This window comes from Cherax quadricarinatus, chromosome 69 (genome assembly GCF_038502225.1).
Source record: "Cherax quadricarinatus isolate ZL_2023a chromosome 69, ASM3850222v1, whole genome shotgun sequence".
Taxonomy (NCBI): Eukaryota; Metazoa; Arthropoda; class Malacostraca; order Decapoda; family Parastacidae; genus Cherax; species Cherax quadricarinatus.
The window spans coordinates 3,645,203-3,668,921 of record NC_091360.1 but is presented as its reverse complement, the minus strand read 5'-3'; positions in this window follow the sequence as shown (position 1 = coordinate 3,668,921).

The following is a 23,719-nucleotide window of genomic DNA, read 5'->3' as shown; positions in this document are numbered from 1 at the left end:
CTGTACTTTCTACAAGATTGGTGGACTGAACACATCGACTCCAGGCTAAGGGACTGATTACCTCAAACTCCTCCTCTCCTTACACCCTTCTCATTTGTATCGGACTGATGAAGCCACTGTGTGGCCACACGTTTCTTCAATAAAGATTCCCATATGTTGCATAAGTGTCTCAATCTTCAAGTTGAAAAAGTGTTTGGCTAAGAAAATCATCTACCTTTCACCTCAAAATATAAACTTGGACATCACAACTACCTTCTATGACTGCTGGAACAATAATGAAGGTCAGTCAGACTGTGAGTGTAGTAAGAAACACACTGCCACAAGCCTGTTGGAGACTGTTGTGACACGTAGGTGTATATTGAAAAGTAGAGCTAATTAGCAATTTTAACCATTATATTCATTATCAGTGACCTAAATTTAGTTGGAAATTGCTACTCTGGTCTGGGAAGCATTTTGATTGTTGATCAGTGTAATCAGTCCCTCATCCTTGAGTCGATATGTTCAGCCCATCAATCATGAAAAAAAATTGTCGACTTATGGACTGAACCATCGAATCAAGGCTTAGGGACTGATTACTTCAAACTCCTCCCCTTATTCAACCTTTTTCTGCATGGGACTGAATAATCCACTGCGTGGCGAAACGTTTCCAGAATAAAGATTCTCAAATGTTGCATAAATGCCTCTTTATGAGGGTGGGATTTTGTGAGAAGCTGCTAAAAGGATGGTATTTGTTCTGGGAGAGTGGGAACTGTGAATGTGGAGTATGGTTTATTTTGGGTTATTGTGCTTGGTTGGGAGGGGAGTGTTAGGGTTGAGAAGGTTCTGTATGTGGATGTGATTGGTGGTCTTCGCGGGACTGAGCTTTCTTGCCTGTCGATGCATGCCCCGTCTTTCCTTCTTGCCTCTGGAGTCTTTGTGCTCTTTCTATCGGGAGATCCCTTCCCACCCAAGGCTCTGAAAATTTATCACCTGTCGTCTTTCATCATTAGTCCTTCCTTCAGCCTCCTGAGGCCCATGAGTAATCATTGATGTCTCTCTCTCCTTCTCCCGCTTCCTTTCCCTATATATCTCTGTATCCAATTTGATTATCTGCTTTGCAATTTTCTTATCATTTAGTCCTCCCAGTGGCATGATAGCACTTCTGTAAAGGCCCTCTTAGCTCTTTACCGTCCTACAGTCCCCTTGCCTGAACATGCTGCTCCTGCTCCTATCTCCTTGCACAATTCATTCCTAGGCTCCATTTCCCTCTTCATCTACTTTAGTTTTTCCTTCAAGGCCTCAGAAGCTGCAGTTCATTTCTCCAAGTCCTTGCTCTCTGCAGATACCATCTCCTTCATCTCTTGTGAAACTCATTAAAACTTTTTCCACTCTTATTCCATCATTCACATGAACCCTGTTGTCCATGTTTCCATTTCAGACCTATATTCACCGGCTTCATTGTCTCTTCTCCATGCATTTGGAGATCCCAAATGCATGGTGAAGATCTCCCTTTCTCAGGATCCATGGAGAGATGTTATCCGGCCCCAACACCTTTGAGGTATCTAGCTCACTTAGCAGCCTCTTCACTTCTTCCTCGGTTGTGTGCATTGTGTCTTACATTTGACAGTTTTGACAGTGGACCCCACCTCTCCGTCCTGTGTGTGTGTGTGTGTGTGTGTGTGTGTGTGTGTGTGTGTGTGTGTGTGTACTCACCTAGTTGTACTCATCTAGTTGTACTCACCTAGTTGAGGTTGGAGGGGTAGAGTCCAAGCTCCTGGCCCCGCCTCTTCACTGGTCGCTACAAGGTCACTCTCCCTGAACTGTGAGCTTTATCATACCTTTGCTTAAAGCTATGTATGGATCCTGCCTCCACTACATCGCTTCCCAAACTATTCCACTTCCTGACAACTCTGTGACTGAAGAAGTACTTCCTAACATCCCTGTGATTCATCTGTGTCTTCAACTTCCAACTGTGTCCCCTTGTTGCTGTGTCCAATCTCTCGAACATCCTGTCTTCGTCCACCTTGTCAATTCCTCTCAGTATTTTGTATGTCGTTATCATGTCCCCCCTATGTCTCCTGTCCTCCAGTGTCGTCAGGTTGATTTCCCTTAACCTCTCTTCGTAGGACATACCTCTTAGCTCTGGAACTAGTCTTGTTGCAAACCTTTGCACTTTCTCTAGTTTCTTCACGTGCTTGGCTGGGTGTGGGTTCCAGACTGGTGCCGCATACTCCAATATGGGCCTAACGTACACGGTGTACAGGGTGCTGAACGATTCCTTATTAAGATGTCGGAATGCTGTTCTGAGGTTTCCTAGGTGCCAATATGCTGCAGCAGTTATTTGGTTGATATGCGCTTCAGGAGATGTGCCTGGTGTTATACTCACCCCAAGATCTTTTTTCTTGAGTGAGGTTTGTAGTCTCTGGCCCCCTAGACTGTACTCCGTCTGCGGTCTTCTTTGCCCTTCCCCAATCTTCATGACTTTGCACTTGGTGAGGCTGAACTCCAGAAGCCAGTTGCTGGACCAGGTCTGAAGCCTGTCCAGATCTTTTTGTAGTTCTGCCTGGTCTTCGATCGGATGAATTCTTCTCATCAACTTCACGTCATCTGCAAACAGGGACACTTCGGAGTCGATACATTCCGTCATGTCGTTCACAAATACCAGAAACAGCACTGGCCCTAGGACTGACCCTTGTGGGACCACGCTGGTCACAGGTACCCACTCTGACACCTCGCCACGTACCATGACTCGCTGCTGTCTTCCTGACAAGTATTCCCTGATCTATTGTAGTGCCTTCCCTGTTATCCCTGCTTGGTCCTCCAGTTTTTGCACTAATTTCTTGTGTGGAACTCTATCAAACGCCTTCTTGCAGTCCAAGAAAATGCAGTCCACCCACCTCTCTCTTGTCTTACTGCTGTCACCATGTCATAGAACTCCAGTAGGTTTGTGACACAGGATTTCCCGTCCCTGAAACCATGTTGGCTGCTGTTGATGAGATCATTCCTTTCTAGGTGTTCCACCACTCTTCTCCTGATAATCTTCTCCATGACTTGCATACTATACAAGTCAGTGACACTGGTCTGTAGTTTAGTGCTTCATGTCTGTCTCCTTTTGTAGAGATTGGGACTAAATTTGCTGTCTTCCATGCCTCAGGAAATCTCCCTGTTTCGATAGATGTATTGAATATTGTTGTTAAGGGTACACATAGCGCCTCTGATCCCTCTCTCAGGACCCATGGAGAGATGTTATCCGGCCCCCATTGCCTTTGAGGTATCTAGCTCACTCAGAAGCCTCTTCACTCCTTCCTTGGTTGTGTGTACTGTGTCCAGCACTTGGTAGTGTGCCCCACCTCTCCCTCTTTCTGGAGCCCCTTCTGTCTCCTCTGTGAACACTTTTTTAAATCTCTTGTTGAGTTCCTCATATACTTCAAGGTCATTTCTTGTTGTCTCTCCTCCTTCCTTCCTTAGCCTGATTACCTGCTCCTTGACTGTTGTTTTCCTCCTGAAGTGGCTGTATAACAACTTCGGGTCAGATTTGGCTTTCGCTGCTATGTCGTTTTCATATTGTCGTTGAGCCTCCTTTCTTATCTGTGCATATTCATTTTTTGCTCTACGACTGCTCTCCTTATTCTCCTGGGTCTTTTGCCTTCTATATTTCTTCCATTCCCTAGCACACTTGGCTTTTGCCTCCCTGCACCTTTGGGTGAACCATGGGCTCATCCTGGCTTATTCATTAATCCTGTTACCCTTGGGTACAAACCTCTCCTCAGCCTCCTTGCACATTGTTGCTACGTATTCCATCATCTCATTAACTGGCTTCCCTGACAGTTCTCTGTCCCACTGAACCCCGTTCAGGAAGTTACTCATTCCCGTGTAGTTCCCTTTCTTGTAGTTTGACTTCATTCGTCATGGCCTTCCTGCTTCCCCCTCCACTTGTAGCTCTACTGTGTATTCGAAGCTTAAAACCATATGATCGCTGGCCCCAAGGTGTCTTTCATATGTGATGTCCTCAATATCTGCACTACTCAAGGTGAATACTACGTACAGTCTTGCTGGTTCATCCTCTTCTCTCTCTCTCTTGTAGTGTCCCTTACGTGTTGGTACATGAAGTTTTCCAGTACCACCACCATCATCTAACCCTCCATGTGTCTTGGCCCCCATGTGGCTCCAAGTTCTTCCAATCGATCTCCTTGTGGTTAAAGTCACCCATGCTTTGCCCTGCATGCATGAGCTCTTCTGGCCACTGCAGCCAGTGTGTCAACCATGGCTCTATTGCTCTCATCATACTCTTGCCTTGGCCTCCTGCTGTTCTGTGGTGGGTTATACATCACTGCAATTACCACCTTGGGACCTCCAGAGTGAAGTGTTCCCACTATGTAATCGCTTGCTTCTCCGCTGTCTCCTCTCTCCAGCTCATCAAAATTCCATCGGTTTTTGATCAACAGTGCCACTCCTCCATCCCCCCTGTTACCTCTGTCTTTCCTCAGAATCTGGTATCCCATTGGAAAGCTGGCATCTGTCATCATACCTGTTAGCTTGGTTTCTGTGAGAGCTATGATGTCCGGTGATGCCTCTTTGACTCTTTCGTGCCACTCCTCCCACTTATTTGTTATTCCATCAGCATTTGTGTACCATACCTTCAGTTTCCTTTCCAACACTGTGGTTTGGGGGGCCTGTGAGGGTGGGAGACCTGGTAGCATACTGTGGGATTCTATAGTTGGGTGTTGGGTGGAAGCTGTGAGTGTGGATTGTAGTTTGTGTTGGGATGGTGCTCTGAGGATAGTTCTGTGTGTGCTTGCCCTTGCTGCTCTGTTGTGCTCTGATTGACCTCTGCTGGTTCCATCCTTGTCTCCTTTCCTATCTCCTTTCGTTTTTTTGTCCTCTCCCTCAACTACTGTTGTTTAGTTTGTGTTCTGTCTCTGTCTAGGAACACCCTCTTGTACTTTTCCGAGTATTTCAACCGTGGTTTCTCTTGGAGGATCCTGTTCCGCACTGTTTCTGTCCTGAGAATCAGCTTAATCGGTCGTTTTCTCCCTTTCAAGTATCCCTTATTCTCTGAAAATTTTCAATCTCGTCCATGTCTTCTTCACCTATTTCTGTGATGATGTTCTCAATCTCCTTTCTTTCTGCCTGCCTTTTTTCAGTGTGTGTCCTTCCCTGAAGCCCATGGATAAACACTGATTTTGCCCTTTCCTCCTCCCATTGCCTCTCCCTCTGTAACTCTGGTTCCTGTCTGTATGTGGACATTTTGTGCCTTTTTTTTCCAGTGGCTCTTGGTAGCATTGTTGTGCCTCTGCATTCGACCTATCACCCTCTCGAGCATCTGCACACAACTGTTCTTCCCTTTCACTATTTGGCCCTTCTTTGCAGGCTATGGCCTTAGCATAAATCATATCTCCTTCCTGTTCGGCCTCTCAGCTTCATATGCTGTGTCTTCTCTGGTCAATGCCCCTGTAACTTGCTTCAGCCTGTTTACCTCATCTTCTAGGACCCTTATCCTGGTTACTGCAGTTTCGACTTGTGCCTCCCAATTCTTCTTCTCCTTCTCCAACCTCTTTTCTAATTTCACAGAAAGCTCTGTCTCCATTTTTTCAGAAAGCTCTCCTAATTTTCTCTCCCACTCTTGTTCCATCCCTTTTCCATCCACTCCTCCCTACCAGAACCATTCTTTTCCAATGCACCTCCATCCACTCCTCCCTACGAGAATCATTCTCATCTGATCCCTGGTTCCTGCGAGTCGACACCATTTTTTTTCTTTTTTTCCTTCTTTTTTCCCTCTTAGCTTTTCTTCCCTTTTTGAAAGAGAAAAGAGTGAGAGAGAGAGAGAGAGAGAGAGAGAGAGAAAGAGAGAAAGAGAGAGAAGGGGAAAAGTAGAGGAGAGAGAGGGGGAGAGGGAGAAGGGAAAAGGGAGAGAGAGAGAGAGAGAGAGAGTGAGAGAAAGAGAGTCGTCAGGCCGATTTCCCTCAACCTTTCTTCGTAGGACATTCCCGTTAGCTCTGGAACTAACCTTGTGGCAAACCTTTGCGTAATTTCTTAACGTGCTTGACCAGGCGCGGGTTCCAAACTGGTGCTGCATACTCCGGTATGGGCCTGATGTCCACAGTGTACAGTGTCTTGAAAGATTCCTTACTAAGGTATCGGGATGCTAATCTCAGGTTTGCCAGGCGCCCATATGCTACAGCAGCTATCTGGTTGATGTGTGCTTCTGGAGACGTGTTCGGTGTTATAATCACGCCAAGATCTTTCTCCTTGAGCGAGGTTTGCAGTCGTTTGCCATCTAGCCTATACTCCGTCTGCGGTCTTCTTTGCCCTTCTCCAATCATCATGACTTTGCGTTTGGTAGGGTTGAATTCGAGAAGCCAGTTGGACCACATGTCTAGCCTGTCAAGGTCTCTTTGAAGGTCTGTCTGATCATCATCTGATTTAATTTTTCTCATTAACTTCACATCATCTGCGAACAGGACGTGTGTGTGTGTGTGTGTGTGTGTGTGTGTGTTAGCATGTGCTCGATGCCTATACTCTGAACCAGTGGGAATGTAGCAGTTCTTAGGGATATTTAAATTTAGATGTCTGCATACATCTGGCTAGACAGAAATACAGCGAGTGATAGTGAATTATTTTTTTTAATGAAACCTCCCTAACTAGATGATACACAGCTGGTGTGCTAAAAAAAATACTAATAATATTTACTTGAAAAATAATAATGATAACAATAATAATAATAATAATAATAATAATAATAATAATAATAATAATAATTATTATTATTTTTTATTATCACACTGGCCGATTCCCACCAAGGCAGGGTGGCCCGAAAAAGAAAAACTTTCACCATCATTCACTCCATCACTGTCTTGCCAGAAGGGTGCTTTACACTACAGTTTTTAAACTGCAACATTAATACCCCTCCTTCAGAGTGCAGGCACTGTACTTCCCATCTCCAGGACTCAAGTCCGGCCTGCCGGTTTCCCTGAACCCCTTCATAAATGTTACTTTGCTCACACTCAAACAACACGTCAAGTATTAAAAACCATTTGTCTCCATTCACTCCAAACACGCTCACGCATGCCTGCTGGAAGTCCAAGCCCCTCGCACACAAAACCTCCTTTACCCCCTCCCTCTAACCTATCCTAGGTCGACCCCTATCCCTCCTTCCTTCCACTACAGACTGATACACTCTTGAAGTCACTCTGTTTCGCTCCATTCTCTCTACATGTCCGAACCACCTCAACAACCCTTCTTCAGCCCTCTGGACAACAGTTTTGGTAATCCCACACCTCCTCCTAACTTCCAAACTACGAATTCTCTGCATTATATTCACACCACACATTGCCCTCAGACATGACATCTCCACTGCCTCCAGCCTTCTCCTCGCTGCAACATTCATCACCCATGCTTCACACCCATATAAGAGCGTTGGTAAAACTATACTCTCATACATTCCCCTCTTTGCCTCCAATAATAATAATAATAATAATAATAATAATAATAATAATAATAATAATAATATTATTATTATTATTATTATTATTATTATTGTTATTATTATTATTATTATTATTATTATTTCGATGACAATGATAATAATAATGATAATAATTTTGGAGTGGTTGGTGCAGTTATTTAATAAATGTATGGAAGAGGGTAAGGTACCTAGGGATTGGCAGAAAGCATGCATAGTTCCTTTGTATAAAGGCAAAGGGGACAAAAGAGAGTGCAAAAATTATAGGGGGATAAGTCTGTTGAGTATACCTGGTAAAGTGTATGGTAGAGTTATTATTGAAAGAATTAAGAGTAAGACGGAGAATAGGATAGCAGATGAACAAGGAGGCTTTAGGAAAGGTAGGGGGTGTGTGGACCAGGTGTTTACAGTGAAACATATAAGTGAACAGTATTTAGATAAGGCTAAAGAGGTCTTTGTGGCATTTATGGATTTGGAAAAGGCGTATGACAGGGTGGATAGGGGAGCAATGTGGCAGATGTTGCAGATGTATGGTGTAGGAGGTAGGTTACTGAAAGCAGTGAAGAGTTTTTACGAGGATAGTGAGGCTCAAGTTAGAGTATGTAAGAAAGAGGGAAATTATTTCCCAGTAAAAGTAGGCCTTAGGCAAGGATGTGTGATGTCACCATGGTTGTTTAATATATTTATAGATGGGGTTGTGAGAGAAGTAAATGCGAGGGTCTTGGCAAAAGGCGTGGAGTTAAAAGATAAAGAATCACACATAAAGTGGGATTTGTCACAGTTGCTCTTTGCTGATGACACTGTGCTCTTGGGAGATTCTGAAGAGAAGTTGCAGAGATTGGTGGATGAATTTGGTAGGTGTGCAAAAGAAGAAAATTAAAAGTTAATACAGGAATGAGTAAGGTTATGAGGATAACAAAAAGATTAGGTGATGAAAGATTGGATATCAGATTGGAGGGAGAGAGTATGGAGGAGGTGAATGTATTCAGATATTTGGGAGTGGACGTGTCAGCGGATGGGTCTATGAAAGTTGAGGTGAATCATAGAACTGATGAGGGGAAAAGGGTGAGCGGTGCACTTAGGAGTCTGTGGAGACAAAGAACTTTGTCCTTGGAGGCAAAGAGGGGAATGTATGAGAGTATAGTTTTACCAACGCTCTTATATGGGTGTGAAGCATGGGTGATGAATGTTGCAGCGAGGAGAAGGCTGGAGGCAGTGGAGATGTCATGTCTGAGAGCAATGTGTGGTGTGAATATAATGCAGAGAATTCGTAGTTTGGAAGTTAGGAGGAGGTGCGAGATTACCAAAACTGTTGTCCAGAGGGCTGAGGAAGGGTTGTTGAGGTGGTTCGGACATGTAGAGAGAATGGAGCGAAACAGAGTGACTTCAAGAGTGTATCAGTCTGTAGTGGAAGGAAGGCGGGGTAGGTGTCGGCCTAGGAAAGGTTGGAGGGAGGGGGTAAAGGAGGTTTTGTGTGCAAGGGGCTTGGACTTCCAGCAGGCATGCGTGAGGGTGTTTGATAGGAGTGAATGGAGACAAATGGTTTTTAATACTTGACGTGCTGTTGGAGTGTGAGCAAAGTAACATTTATGAAGGGGTTCAGGGAAACCGGCAGGCCGGACTTGAGTCCTGGAGATGGGAAGTACAGTGCCTGCACTCTGAAGGAGGGGTGTTAATGTTGCAGTTTAAAAACTGTAGTGTAAAGCACCCTTCTGGCAAGACAGTGATGGAGCGAATGATGGTGAAAGTTTTTCTTTTTTGGGCCACCCTGCCTTGGTGGGAATCGGCCAGTGTGATAATAAAAAAATAATTTTGAAAATTATTTTTATTATTATTCTTATTATGTGAGCAAATCACCTGCAGGAGGCTTACAGGGCATCACCTGAACTATCACCTGCAAGTAATTTGGGTGAGGTAATTGGGACTTAGTCACAGTATGTCACTGAACTGCAACTCCTTCGACTGCCCACTTCTTCACCACTCTCAAAAGAATTAGACCTGACAATAAATTAATACTTGTATTATAAAAACCAATTACTCTGGTAATTAAAGTTATGTGGACTGTATAGGATTTTGGTTTACTTGCTGGGCTCACAAAAATATAACTATTAGTACAATACATATAATACAATAGTGTTATTAAAGAAATTCGTATTATCACTTACAATTTAATTACTGTAGATGGATCACACCACAATACCTGCCTAACACCTAGATCCTATGCTAGCCAGCTAGTGATCTAAATGCAAGGACTACTGGTGCACTTCCCTGTGAGTGATGTCCTCATTTATCTGCCGGCATCAACATGTAATTCTTGAGGTCCCACAAATTTCCTGTCCCAGTTCTTCAACAGGATACATTACCACGGGTTGCTATTACAAATTCAGGCCGAAAATTCCCAAATTGGCCTCTGAAAATTCCGAATTACATTGCACCATGCAGTCCAGTGTTCACCTATTAAATTCAATAAGGCGTTTCCTTCCCCCGCATCACCCAGCAGCTGTTCTATACCCCTCTCACTCGAAATTTCTCGATGGGGTCAAATCAGCATCACATTTTATTACACTATTTTTGTATTATTTAGATTTACACACGCTGAATTTTGGAAAATCCAAAATTTTCCAAAATAATAATAATAATAATAATAATAATAATAATATATAATGAGAAGAAGAAGAAGAAGAAAAAGATATAATGAGAAGAAGAAGAAGAAGAAGAGAAAGAAAAAGAAGAAGAAGAGAAAGAAGAAGAAGAAGAAGAAAAATGAGAAAAAGTAGAAGAAATATGAAGAATAAGAAGAAAATAAACACAAATAAATTACAACATATTCTTGTTACCTGGGAAATACTACAGTAAATATTTTTAGAGTCATAATTATATTTATGGGGATAATGAGTAAATTTGAGTCATTATGTGAAGGTGTTGGTAATTTACTTAATAACACGACAGGTTATTAATTTTCTTGGTAAATTGGTAGGCACGCTTTATTGATTGTTGTGTTTCATCCACCTCTCTCTCTCTCTCTCTCTCTCTCTCTCTCTCTCTCTCTCTCTCTCTCTCTCTCTCTCTCTCTCTCTCTCTTTCTCTCATTCTCTCTCTTTTCACAAGGTTTTTCGGGGTTAGGTTCAGGAATTCTAACTTTATATAGAGCTCACTTGAAAGCCTTTTTATTGTTAATAGATATACAGATAGGGAACAAGATGAAGTTGGAGCCATCTGTGAGCCAGCGATTTGCTCATCTGACTTTACTTCGTTGATGTCATTATACTGCACTAACATGTTGAAGACTGAAGTCATCTTAGGAATGAATGATCTCAAATTAAATTATATTCTGGTGCAGTTGTACAGTCAAAGTATAGTCGCTTGTGTCTGTTCATCTTATATTTTAGAAGTTCAGTTTTTGTTGTCCTGGGAGTGGAGGCACACATACCCCTCCTGTGTTGAAGGTTCTGCTGAAATGACAGAATTGTCCAGGCTGGGTTCAGGCTACAGACGAGTCTGAACTCAGCTGGACAGATCTCTCATTTTATTTATTTCTCCCTCTCTTACTCTTATATTATTTACAGAGGGGCTTTAGAGGGTTATATTAAGATTTCCCATTTACAAGATAAGAACTGTTACGACTAATCTCGTAGGAGAGCTTCTTAACTGTTCTAAGATATGAAAATTGGGAATAGGATGAAGTTGGAGCCACCTGTGGGCCAGCAAGTTCATTTGGTTAACTGACTTTATCTAATTGATGTCATTATGCTCTACGAACACGTTGCAAACTCGATTCCTCCTAGGAATGAATGAGTTCCAGTCCAGACGAGAAATGAGTCGTCCTGTTCTGTTTTCTATTCTGTCAAGAAATCGTAGATGAAATGGAGTGCAGGCAATCCAAGACAGTGGAGCATACTTAAGATGTGAGTGGATTTGTGTCTCATACACTCTTGCAGCCTCTGCTGTCGAGCAGATATATATGTCTGAGTGCTATTATCTTCTTGGCCGCTTTGTTTGTAAGATATACTACTTGGTTCTTCCTAATTTGTTCTGAATTAAATTTCACTTGAAGTATACTAAACTCATTCCTTGTCTCATCTCATCTCTTATCTCATTTCATTTCTCTCTCTCTATCTTTCTTACACAGGGTTTTACAAGGTTAGGCTTATATTTGCTAACATTATTTGCAGGTAAAGAGCTGTTATTTACAACAGCTCGCCTCGAAGTATTTTTATTGTTAAGAGATACACAGAGAATAGGATAAAGTCAGGTGACCCAGCCATTTTTGTCTTAAATAAGTCTTTTTAAGTCGCCAGTTGATTACCCAGTGAACCAACTTTGTTTAGGAACACCGATTTCATGGCCCGCCCCGCAGAAGGAGCCACTTTTAAAGTCATGGTACTTGAGAACGCTCATTGCCGAGTTGGTGAAGATCTTGTGGGCTTCAACATCGTTAAAGCAGATAACGATGAAAGAGTCATTGGTACTGAGGAGTTTGGACAGTTTCACCTGCAGGGGGATCGTCGGGAGTGTTGCCTGTATCTTTGTACTCCAAGAGAAAGGGAGAGGACCTAGTAGCGATCAGTGAAGAGGCGGGGCCAGGTGCTATGAATCAACTCCTGCAACTACAAACAGGTGAGTACAAATAGGCGAGTACACGCACTCACACAGAGGTCAGGCTTAATTCATGGGTTTCAGGAGTGTGAAGGGAGGACACACAACGAAAGATGGCAAAAAGAAAAATGAGAGATTGAATCATCAAAGAAACAGGCGAGGAAGACATGACTGACATAATGAATTTTCAGAGAATACGAGGGTACTCGAAGGCGAGAAATCAGCCGGTCAAAGTAATTTTCAAGACAGAAAAGGTCAAGAGCAGTATAGTGCAGGAGAAATCATGGTTGACGGAATCATCGACATGCAGCAGGGTGTTACTAGACCACAACAGAACGAGAGCAGAATGGCAGCAGCTGAGAGAGAGGACTCAGAAACGAATGGCACTAGAATAGGAAACAAGGACAGAGTCAGCAGAGAACAACCAGATCTCATCTGAGCAAGAAACACAAACACCAACAGAACCATCCTCAGAACCCCACATGAGAGCTTATTATCACAATATGAACCATAATACACAGTCACAGCCCCAAGCCCACATTCTGCACTCTAGCAGGTCCCTCACTCCCCAACCCAGACAGACACCTCAGAATACAGTGTTGGAGAGGAAACTGAAGGTATGGTACACCAGCGCAGATGGAATATCGAACAAGTGGAAGGAGTAGCACGAAAGAATCAGAGGCAGCACCAGACATCATAGCTCTCACACGAAGTAAACTCACTGACACGATAACAGATGCCATTTTTCCAACAGGGTATCAGATCCTGAGGAAAAGCAGAAAAATAATGGAGGGAGTGGAGGAGTGGCACTACTCATCAAAAACCAATAGGATTTTGAGGAGCTAGAGTGAGGAGACAGAGGAGAAGCAGGAGCCTATGTAACAGGAACACTTCAGTCTGCAGATCCCAAGGTGGTAATTGCAGTGATGTATAACCCACCACAGTATAGCAGGAGGCCAAGACAAGAATATGATGAGAGTAACAAAAAGATGGTTGACACACTGGCTGAAGTGGCCAGAAGAGCCCATGTAGGCAGGGCAAAGCTGCTGGTTGTAGGTGACTTCAGTCACAAAGACATTGACTGGGAAAACCTGGAGCCACACTGGGGCCCAGAAACGTAGAGAGCTAAAATGATGAAGGTGGTACTGAAAAGCCTCGTGCATCAACAGATAAGGGAAACTACTAGAGAGAGAGGAGAGGACGAACCAGCTAGGCTGGACCTAGTATTCACCTTGAGTAATGCAGATATTGAGGACATCACTTACGATAGATCCCTCGGAACTAGCGATCAGGTGGTTCTCAGCTTTGAATACATAGTGGAGTTACAAGTGGAGACGGAAGCAGGAAATGCAGAGCGAATGAAGCCAAACTTCAAGAGAGTGGACTATACAGGCATGAGGAACTTCATGTATGAAGTCCCGAGGGACAGAGAACTTGCAGAGAAATCAGTAAATGAGATGATGGAATGTGTGACAACAATTTTCAAGGATGCAAAGGAGAGGCTTGTACCCGAGGGCAACAGACATAATGAGAAGGCCAGGACGAGCCTATGGTTCACCCGGAGGTGTAAAGGCCTAAACCAAATGCAATAGAAAATGGAAGCAGTATAGGAGGCACAGGACCCAGGAGAATAAGGAGAGCAATCGAGGAGCCAGAAATGAATATGCACAGGTAAGGTGCGAGGCCCAGCAACAATACGAAAATTATGTAGCAGCAAAAGCCAAGTCAGAACCAAAGCTGTTGTACAACCACATCAAGAGAAAAACAAAAGTAAAGAACCAGGTAATCAGGCTGAAGAAGGAAGAAGGGGAGCTCACAAAATATGACCGAGAAGTATGTGAGGAGCTCGACAAGAGGTTTGAGGAAGTATTCACAGTGGAGACAGTAAGGACTCCAGAAACACGGACTGGTGGGGTAATCCATTAAGTGCTGGATGCAATACAAACAACCAAGGAGGAGGTGAAGAGGCTGCTATGTTAATAAGATACCTCAAAGGCGATGGGGATAGATAATATCTCTCCATGGGTCCTGAGAGAGGGAGCAGAGGCGCTATGTGTACCACTAGCAAAAATCTTCAACACATCAGCTTATCTGTGACAACCAGTGCTGATTCAGGGACGGGAAATACTGTGTCTCAAATCTACTGGAGTTCTATGATACGGTGACAGTAGTAAGACAAAAGAGAGTGAGAGGGGTGGGTAGATTGCATTTCCTTGGACACATAGGTAAAAAGGCATAAACACAGTTCCACACAAGAGATTAGTGCAAAAGCTTAAGGACCAGGCAGGCATAACCAAGAAGGCACTGCAATAGATCAAAGAATTCCTGACAGGAAGGCGACAGCGAGTCATGGAACGTGACGAAGTGTCGGAGTGGGCGCCTGTGACGAACGGGGTTCCACAAGGGTTAGTTCTAGGACCGGTGTTGTTTCTGATATATGTGAATGACATGACGGAAGTAATAGACTCAGAAGTGTCTCTGTTTGCAGACGATGTGAAGTTAATGAAGAGAATTCAATCGGAGGAAGACCAGGCAAGACTACGAAGGGATCTCGACAAGCTACAGGCCAGGTCAAGCAACTGGCTCCTGGAGTTCAACCCCGCCAATGGCAAAGTCATGAAGATTAGGGAAGGGCAAATAGGACCACAGGCAGAATACAACCTAGGGGGCCAAAGATTACAAACCTCACTCAAGGAAAAGGATCTTGGGGTGAGTATAATACCGAACATATCTCCTGAGTCCCACATCACCCCAATAACTGCTGCAGCATATGGGCGACTAGCAAACCTAAGAATAGCTTTCCAACATGTCAGTAAGGAGTCGTTCAGGACTCTGTACACCGTGTACTTCAGGCCTATATTAGAGTATGCAGCACCATTTTGGAGCGTACACCTGACCAAGCACGTCAGGGAATTAGAGAAACTGTAAACGTTTGGAAAGAGACTAATCCTGGAGCTAAGGGGCATTTCTTACGAGGAAAGGTTAAGGGAAATTGACCTTACGACACTGGAGGTCAGGAAGGACAGGGGACACTGAGAGGAATCGACAAAGTGGACGGATGGGACTCAGCGACGAGGGGTCAGAAGGGTTAAGAAGTATTTCGTCAGTTATAGAGTTGTCAGGATGTGAAATAGTCTGGAGAGTGATGTAGTGGAGGCAGGTACCATGCATAGCTTTAAGAAGAGGTATGATAAAGCTCAAGGCGTAGGGAAAGAGTGGACCTAGTGGCGGCCAGTAAAGAGGCGCGGCCACGAGCTATGAATCGGCCCCTGCAACCACAAATAGGTGACTGCACACTAACTCACACACACACACACACACACACACACACACACACACACACACACACAAACACACACACTCACACACACACACACACACACACACACACACACACACACACACACACATAGACTGGGAATTAGATGGAGAATAATCCTGATATAAAATAAACAATGGTTGTACTGTACACTGCAACTCACTCGATGCGCATGAGTTATGAACACGGATTACACAATATTGCTCATTAACATAAGGCGAGAACATTCACAATATCTCTCTTACGAAGAGTATAGAGTTGACAATACTACTGTCATGATAAAATCAAGTGTTCATCCCAGCTGACAGGATTTGTGTGGGAAACACAATGACACTACGAGCACAAGTGATGCACAATACCACATGCAATGCTCTCACGAAATCCACAATATTCCACACGTATTAAACAATTGGTGCACAATACCACTTCAAAGAAAATTAAGTAATTCATTGTATATTATTTTCTAAAAACATTTTAAGCATAATGACTATCACTGGATAAACATATGAGACAGTATCAGCATGCAGAATATATACGGCTTACAAAACACAGTAATAAGGTAATTAGACGGTAAAAAGAGACATACTTTTAATTAATTCACATTTTTTTAAATCATGTATTACACATCTAGATAATTTTTCAGAAAAATCTGTATTATATTTGGCAGACAGTGATGATACGGTTTGAATAACTAACCTACGAAATCGCAGTTAGTACATTAGGTTGCACACTCTGAGACGCACCACCGAGTCGCAAGCGACAAAGGATGGCTTGACAATAGTAATCTCATAAACGTATTAGGATACAGTGTGCCGACTTGGGAAAGACAAGAGGGATTACGCTGGCCTGCACAGCCCTGTGGCCAATGGTTGGCTCTCCTCTATTCCTGATACCTGGATCCCTTTCTGGCTACAATGCACTACACATCACACAACACTTGAGGGAGTGTAACTGCTTTCATCTGAGTAAAGATTTCATATATATATATATATATATATATATATATATATATATATATATATATATATATATATATATATATATATATATATATATATATATATATATATATATAGCGCTAAGTTTGGGGTGCCAGGTGTAAATGAAAATGGGAGCCCTTTGATTGAACCTTGTATAGAAAGGGGTTTAGTTATAGGTAATACATATTTTAAGAAAAAGAGGATAAATAAGTATACAAGATATGATGTAGGGCGAAATGACAGTACTTTGTTGAATTATGTATTGGTAGATAAAAGACTGTTGAGTAGACTTCAGGATGTACATGTTTATAGAGGGGCCACAGATATATCGGATCTCTTTTTAGTTGTAGCTACACTGAGAGTAAAAGGTAGATGGGATACAAGGAGAATAGAAGCATCAGGTAAGAGAGAGGTGAAGGTTTATAAACTAAAAGAGGAGGCAGTTAGGGTAAGATACAAACAACTATTGGAGGATAGATGGGCTAATGAGAACATAGGCAATGGGGTCGAAGAGGTATGGGGTAGGTTTAAAAATGTAGTGTTAGAGTGTTCAGCAGAAGTTTGTGGTTACAGGAAAGTGGGTGCGGGAGGGAAGAGGAGCGATTGGTGGAATGATTATGTAAAGAGAGTAGTAAGGGAAAAAAAGTTAGCATATGAGAAGTTTTTACAAAGTAGAAGGGATGCAAGGAGGGAAGAGTATATGGAGAAAAAGAGAGAGGTTAAGAGAGTGGTGAAGCAATGTAAAAAGAGAGCAAATGAGAGAGTGGGTGAGATGTTATCAATAAATTTTGTTGAAAATAAGAAAAAGTTTTGGAGTGAGATTAACAAGTTAAGGAAGCCTAGAGAACAAATGGATTTGTCAGTTAAAAATAGGAGACGAGAGTTATTAAATGGAGAGTTAGAGGTATCGGGAAGATGGAGGGAATATTTTGAGGAATTGTTAAATGTTGATGATTTCGTGTATAGAGCAAGGAGGAATAACATCTTGTGGGAATGAGGAAGAGCCAGTTGTGAGTGTGGGGGAGGTTTGTGAGACAGTAGGTAAAATGAAAGGGGGTAAGGCAGCCGGGAATGATGGGATAAAAATAGAAATGTTAAAAGCAGGTGGGTATATAGTTTTGGAGTGGTTGGTGCTATTATTTAATAAATGTATGGAAGAGGGTAAGGTACCTAGGAATTGACTTTGTATAAAGGCAAAGGGGACAAAAGAGAGTGCAAAAATTATAGAGGGATAAGTCTGTTGAGTATACCTGGTAAAGTGTATGGTAGAGTTATTATTGAAAGAATTAAGAGTAAGACGGAAAATAGGATAGCAGAAGAACACGGAGGCTTTAGGAAATGTAGGGGGTGTGTGGACCAGGTGTTTACAGTGAAACATATAAGTGAACAGTATTTAGATAAAGCTAAAGAGGTTTTAGTGGCATTTATGGATTTGGAAAAGGCGTATGACAGGGTGGATAGGGGGGCAATGTGGCAGATGTTGCAGATGTATGGTGTAGGAGGTAGGTTACTGAAAGCAGTGAAGAGTTTTTACGAGGATAGTGATGCTCAAATTAGAGTATGTAGGAAAGAGGGAGATTATTTCCCAGTAAAAGTAGGTCTAAGACAAGGATGTGTGATGTCACCGTGGTTGTTCAATATATTTTTAGATGGGGTTGTAAGAGAAGTAAATGCGAGGGTCTTGGCAAGAGGCGTGGAGTTAAAAGATAAAGAATCACACATAAAGTGGGAGTTGTCACAGTTGCTCTTTGCTGATGACACTGTGCTCTTGGGAGATTCTGAAGAGAAGTTGCAGAGGTTGGTGGATGAATTTGGTAGGGTATGTAAAAGATGAAAATTAAAAGTGAATACAGGAAAGAGTAAGGTTATGAGGATAACAAAAAGATTAGGTGATGAAAGATTGGATATCAGATTGGAGGGAGAGAGTATGGAGGAGGTGAATGTATTCAGATATTTGGGAGTGGACGTGTCAGCAGATGGATCTATGAAAGATAAGGTGAATCATAGAATTGATGAGGGGAAAAGGGTGAGCGGTGCACTTAGGAGTCTGTGGAGACAAAGAACTTTGTCCTTGGAAGCAAAGAGAGGAATGAATGAGAGTACAGTTTAACCAACACTCCTGTATGGGTGTGAAGCATGGGTGATGAATGTTGCAACGAGGAGAAGGTTGGAGGCAGTGGAGATGTCATGTCTGAGGGCAATGTGTGGTGTGAATATAACGCAGAAAATTCGTAGTTTGGAAGTTAGGAGGAGGTGCGGGATTGCCAAAACTGTTGTCCAGAGGGCTGAGGAAGGGTTGTTGAGGTGGTTTGGACATGTAGAGAGAATGAAGAGAAACAGAATGACTTCAAGAGTGTATCAGTCTGTAGTGGAAGGAAGGCGGGGTAGGGTTCGGCCTAGGAAAGGTTGGAGGGAGGGGGTAAAGGAGGTTTTGTGTGCGAGGGGCTTTGACTTCCAGCGGGCATGCGTGAGCGTGTTTGATAGGAGTGAATGGAGACAAATGGTTTTTAATACTTGACGTGCTGTTGGAATGTGAGCAAAGTAACATTTATGAAGGGATTCAGGGAAACCGGCAGGCCGGACTTGAGTCCTGTAGATGGGAAGTACAGTGCCTGCACTCTGAAGGAGGGGTGTTAATGTTGCAGTTTAAAAACTGTAGTGTAAAGCACCCTTCTGGCAAGACAGTGATGGAGTGAATGATGCTGAAAGTTTTTCTTTTTTGGGCCTCTCTGCCTTGGTGGGAATCGGCCAGTGTGTTAATAATAATAACAATAATATATATATATATATATATATATATATATATATATATATATATATATATATATATATATATATATTGATAAATTAGACACATGCGCAACTCTTGGGTATCTTTATTGAGGAAACGTTTCGCCACACAGTGGCTTCATCAGTCCATATAAAGGAGGATCTTGAAGAACAGGAGGAGAATGAGGTAATCAGTCCCTCAACCTTGAGTCGATGTGGTCAGTCCATCAATCTTGATGGACTGACCAATTAGGCAAGCGAATTCTTCGCTTGCCTAATTCTTGGGCACGACCTACTTCCACAATGAACAAATGTGACATGACCTATGACTTCTGCACCTCGCCTGCCAACGGTTTATAAGCTTCTTCTCCGCACGTATGCCGTATTCTATTCAAGATTGATGGACTGACCACATCGACTCAAGGTTGAGGGACTGATTACCTCATTCTCCTCCTGTTCTTCAAGATCCTCCTTTGCATGGACTGATGAAGCCACTGTGTGGCGAAACGTTTCCTCAATAAAGATACCCAAGAGTTGCGCATGTGTCTAATTTATCAACATGTCGGTTCTCTGAACCATTCATCTACAAATATATATATATATATATATATATATATATATATATATATATATATATATATATAAATATATATATATATATATATATATATATCTATATATATATATATATATATATATATATATATATATATATATATCGTGCCGAATAGGTAAAACTGGTCAATTAGCAAAAACTCATTTAAAATTAAGACTTTTCTAAAAAAATTCTTATTCTTTTAAAAATGTATTTTTTCATTAATGTTAATGTAAAAAAATTTAATTTTGCTCCAAAAGAATCTTAGAAAACTTACCTAACCTTATTATAACAATAACAATTTATTTTAGACTAACCCAACTAAATATATTTTAGATTTGTTTACACTAACTTAATACTAAACAAGCACAGTGAAATATATTTTTTTCGTTAAGTTCAGAATGATTTTGGCGAAATTATTGCATACACAAATTTTCACTTGTCCTATATGGCAAGATGAGCGTTGCTGTTTAAGCCAAGATCGCAAGTTCTGCCTATTCGGCACGACATATATATATATATATATATATATATATATATATATATATATATATATATATATATATATATATATATATATATGTATATATATATATGTATATATATATATATATATATATATATATATATATATATATATATATATATATATATATATATATATATATATATATATATATATATATATTATATGTATATATATATGTATATATGTATATGTATATATATATATATAATATATATATATATATATATATATATATATATATATATATATATATATATATATATATATATATATATCTATATATATATATATATATATATAAGTCCTCAGGTTGTTCTTCAACTCTATATATCCTTGGTTAGGCCTCATTAAGACTATGCTGCTAAGTTCTGGTCACCGAATTACAGAATGGATATAAATGCTCTGGAAAACGTACAAAGGAGGATGACAAAGATGATCCCATGTATCAGAAATCTTCCCTATGAGGATAGACTGAGGGCCCTGAATCTGCACTCTCTCGAAAGGCGTAGAATTAGGGGGGATATGATTGAGGTGTATAAATGGAAAACAGGAATAAATAAAGGGGATGTAAATAGCGTGCTGAAAATTTCCAGCCAAGATAGGACTCGCAGCAATGGTTTCAAGTTGGAAAAATTCAGATTCAGGAAGGATATAGGAAAGCACTGGTTTGATAATAGAGTCATGGATGAGTGGAGCAAACTCCCGAGTACAGTTATTGAGGCTAAAACGTTATGTAGTTTTAAAAATAGGTTAGATAAATACATGAGTGGGTGTGGGTGGGTGTGGGTGGGTGTGGGTGGGTGTGGGTGGGTGTGGGTGGGTGTGAGTTGGACCGGTCTAGCTTGCGCTGCTGGGTCTGGTGCCGTGCTTCTTCTTTGAGTGGAGGTGACCAGACTGGGTGGGTCATTGGGCTACTCCCGGGGGGGTGACATGGACCTGCTCCGCATGGGTCAGTAGGCCTTTTGCAGTGTTCCTTATTTCTTATGTTCTTATATATATACATACATACATATATCGTTGCTTATTGTCGTCGTTGCCCAATTTTCTTAAGGAAAAGGGAGATCCGTTGTCTTACAGAGAACGAAGGTTACTCTTTAAGGCAATTTTCCATCTCAGCCTTGAAATAAGTCTCCCATGGTTCCAGAGTCTCTGCACGACCCCAGACCTTTGTGTTTGCTGCTTCCACAATCGCTTCTGTAGCGTTTACTTCCACAGTCACCTTCGTCTCCAACCCTTGTTTACAGTCCTGCGCTCTGAGGTTCCCACCTCGTCGTCCTTTACTGTCTCAAATTTTTCATCTTCCCACTCACATGTTTCTACGTCTACGCGGTCTCTCCCAGCTAAATCAGCACAGCGTATCCCCTCTTCTCCAAAGTCTAAACCTTCACTTAAGAACAAATCTCCTACAGCCTCTGAATTGGATCTCATTGCTAAATATTTTACTTTTCCTGCCTCTGAATCTAGGCCTTTACCTCGTGATGCATCTATTACTGTTGTGGAAGTTTATCTACCCCTATATACAGTTGCTCACTCACCTGTTCCTACTGAAATTTCTTCATGCAACGGCACCTCTACCTCTTCAACAGTATCTCCGGTTGTCTCTCTAATTTTAACTCAAACTTCATCTTCTTCCTCTGCCACCATACTTCCTCTTCTTCCTTCTCTCTGATCTGAAACTATTGAAGCTATCTCCGCGGTTATCGAGAAGACAAAAGCCAGTGATATTCTCCTATCCACCCCTCACCACATCACATTCTAACCTAAAGCAACCTTCAACGCACACACCGAATTTCTTCTCACCATTCCGACCCATCACTCCTTACTAATTTCCCACTACCTCCACATGTTAACTTTACTGACCCTCCTAGTCCGTAGAGAACTTATACTGAATATTACTGTTGTGCTTCTATTCGTGTATCAAGAATTACTTAGAGTGGAATATTCGAAGCCTCAAGGGTAATCGACGGAGATCAACAGGTGTTGCTCTCCCAGCTTTCCTCTCTATGTGTTTGATTACAAGAACCAAAATTCCGCTCCGCTATTATTCATCTTGTATCGATGGGACTTTTAATGAAAATGCACTTCTTTTAGGCGCCGGTATAGCACATTCTCACATCCTTATACTTCACTGCATTGCACTGCAGCCACTTGAACAAGTGGTATACAGTCTGCTCTTTATATCTTTCTCCTTCTCTACCAATATCTATCACTGATATTAATTTTCTGGTTTCTTCTCTACCTCCAACCCTTCTCTTATTAGGTAATTTTAATGCTCATCATTTCCTCGCGAGAGGGTCTCACTGTGACTCTCGTGGAGATCAGTTAGACGCGTTTCTCACTTCTCTTCCCATGCATGTTTTAAATACGAGTATCTCCACACAATTTGATTCTCACACTCAAACGCTCTCTTTCATAGCTCTCTCAATTTCCGCCTCTTCAACTGCACTCGACTTTTCCTGATCTGTGCTTCCAGATTTACATGTCACCGACCATTTCCCTATCATCATTAGTTCCCATTTACATTTTCGCTCTCCTCGTAGCCCACATTGTCAGTTTGAATGAGCGAATTGGACCCTTAACTCAAGTCAAACCGTTTTTAGCGAGGAACCTTCTTCTTTGTCCTTCACTAATGAGTTATTATAACCATTTTTGACATCTATTTTTAACCACAGCTTCAAATACAATCCGTCAAGCCTCGGGTATGCACTCTCAGAAATGCGTGGTTTGGTGGTATCCCACTTGTGCTCGTGCAGTGCGCTTGAAAAGTATTGTGTGGGGCCGTTATCGTTACAGTAGGACAATGGAAGGACTCCTTGATTTAAAGTGGGCGAGGGCATCCGCCAGACGTGCAATCCGAGAATCAAAACTCAATATTTTGGTGGAAATATGTTTCTTCAGATACTCTCGCTTCTTCTGAGTGCAGCTTGGAAAGAAATGCGGAACCTGAGTGGTAGGGACTCTCCAGATCCTCCTCCCGTTCTTAGGGATGCCGTTGTCAGCTTTGCATACCCTGCTGAATTTACCACAGCAATTGGACAGCATCTTGTCCGTATTTCTCAAGAGCTCCATCTGAGCCAATCATTTCATGCTTCCAAATCTACCAGAGAGTTAGCACCTTTAGATTTTTTTTCTAGCATAGAGGAATCTTACAACGTTCCTTTTACACTTCCAGAACTTGAGTCGACACTTTCCGCGTGCCGACCGTCAGCAGCTGAAACTGATGACATTCATATTTGTATGTTTCAACATCTACATCCGACGGCCTTCGAAGTCCTATTACGTCTCTTTAAACTTGTTTGATCGCAAGGGGCTCTTCCTTGTCCACGGAAAACTGCCGTTGTTATGCCTTTTCATAAACCGGGTACTTCGTACCATGATGCCTCCCACTATCGGCCCCTTGCTCTTACTAGTGCACTTAGCAAGTTCCTGGAACGTCTAGTAAATCAACGATTAGTGTTGCATGAGAATCACACAATAGTTTTTCCATTAG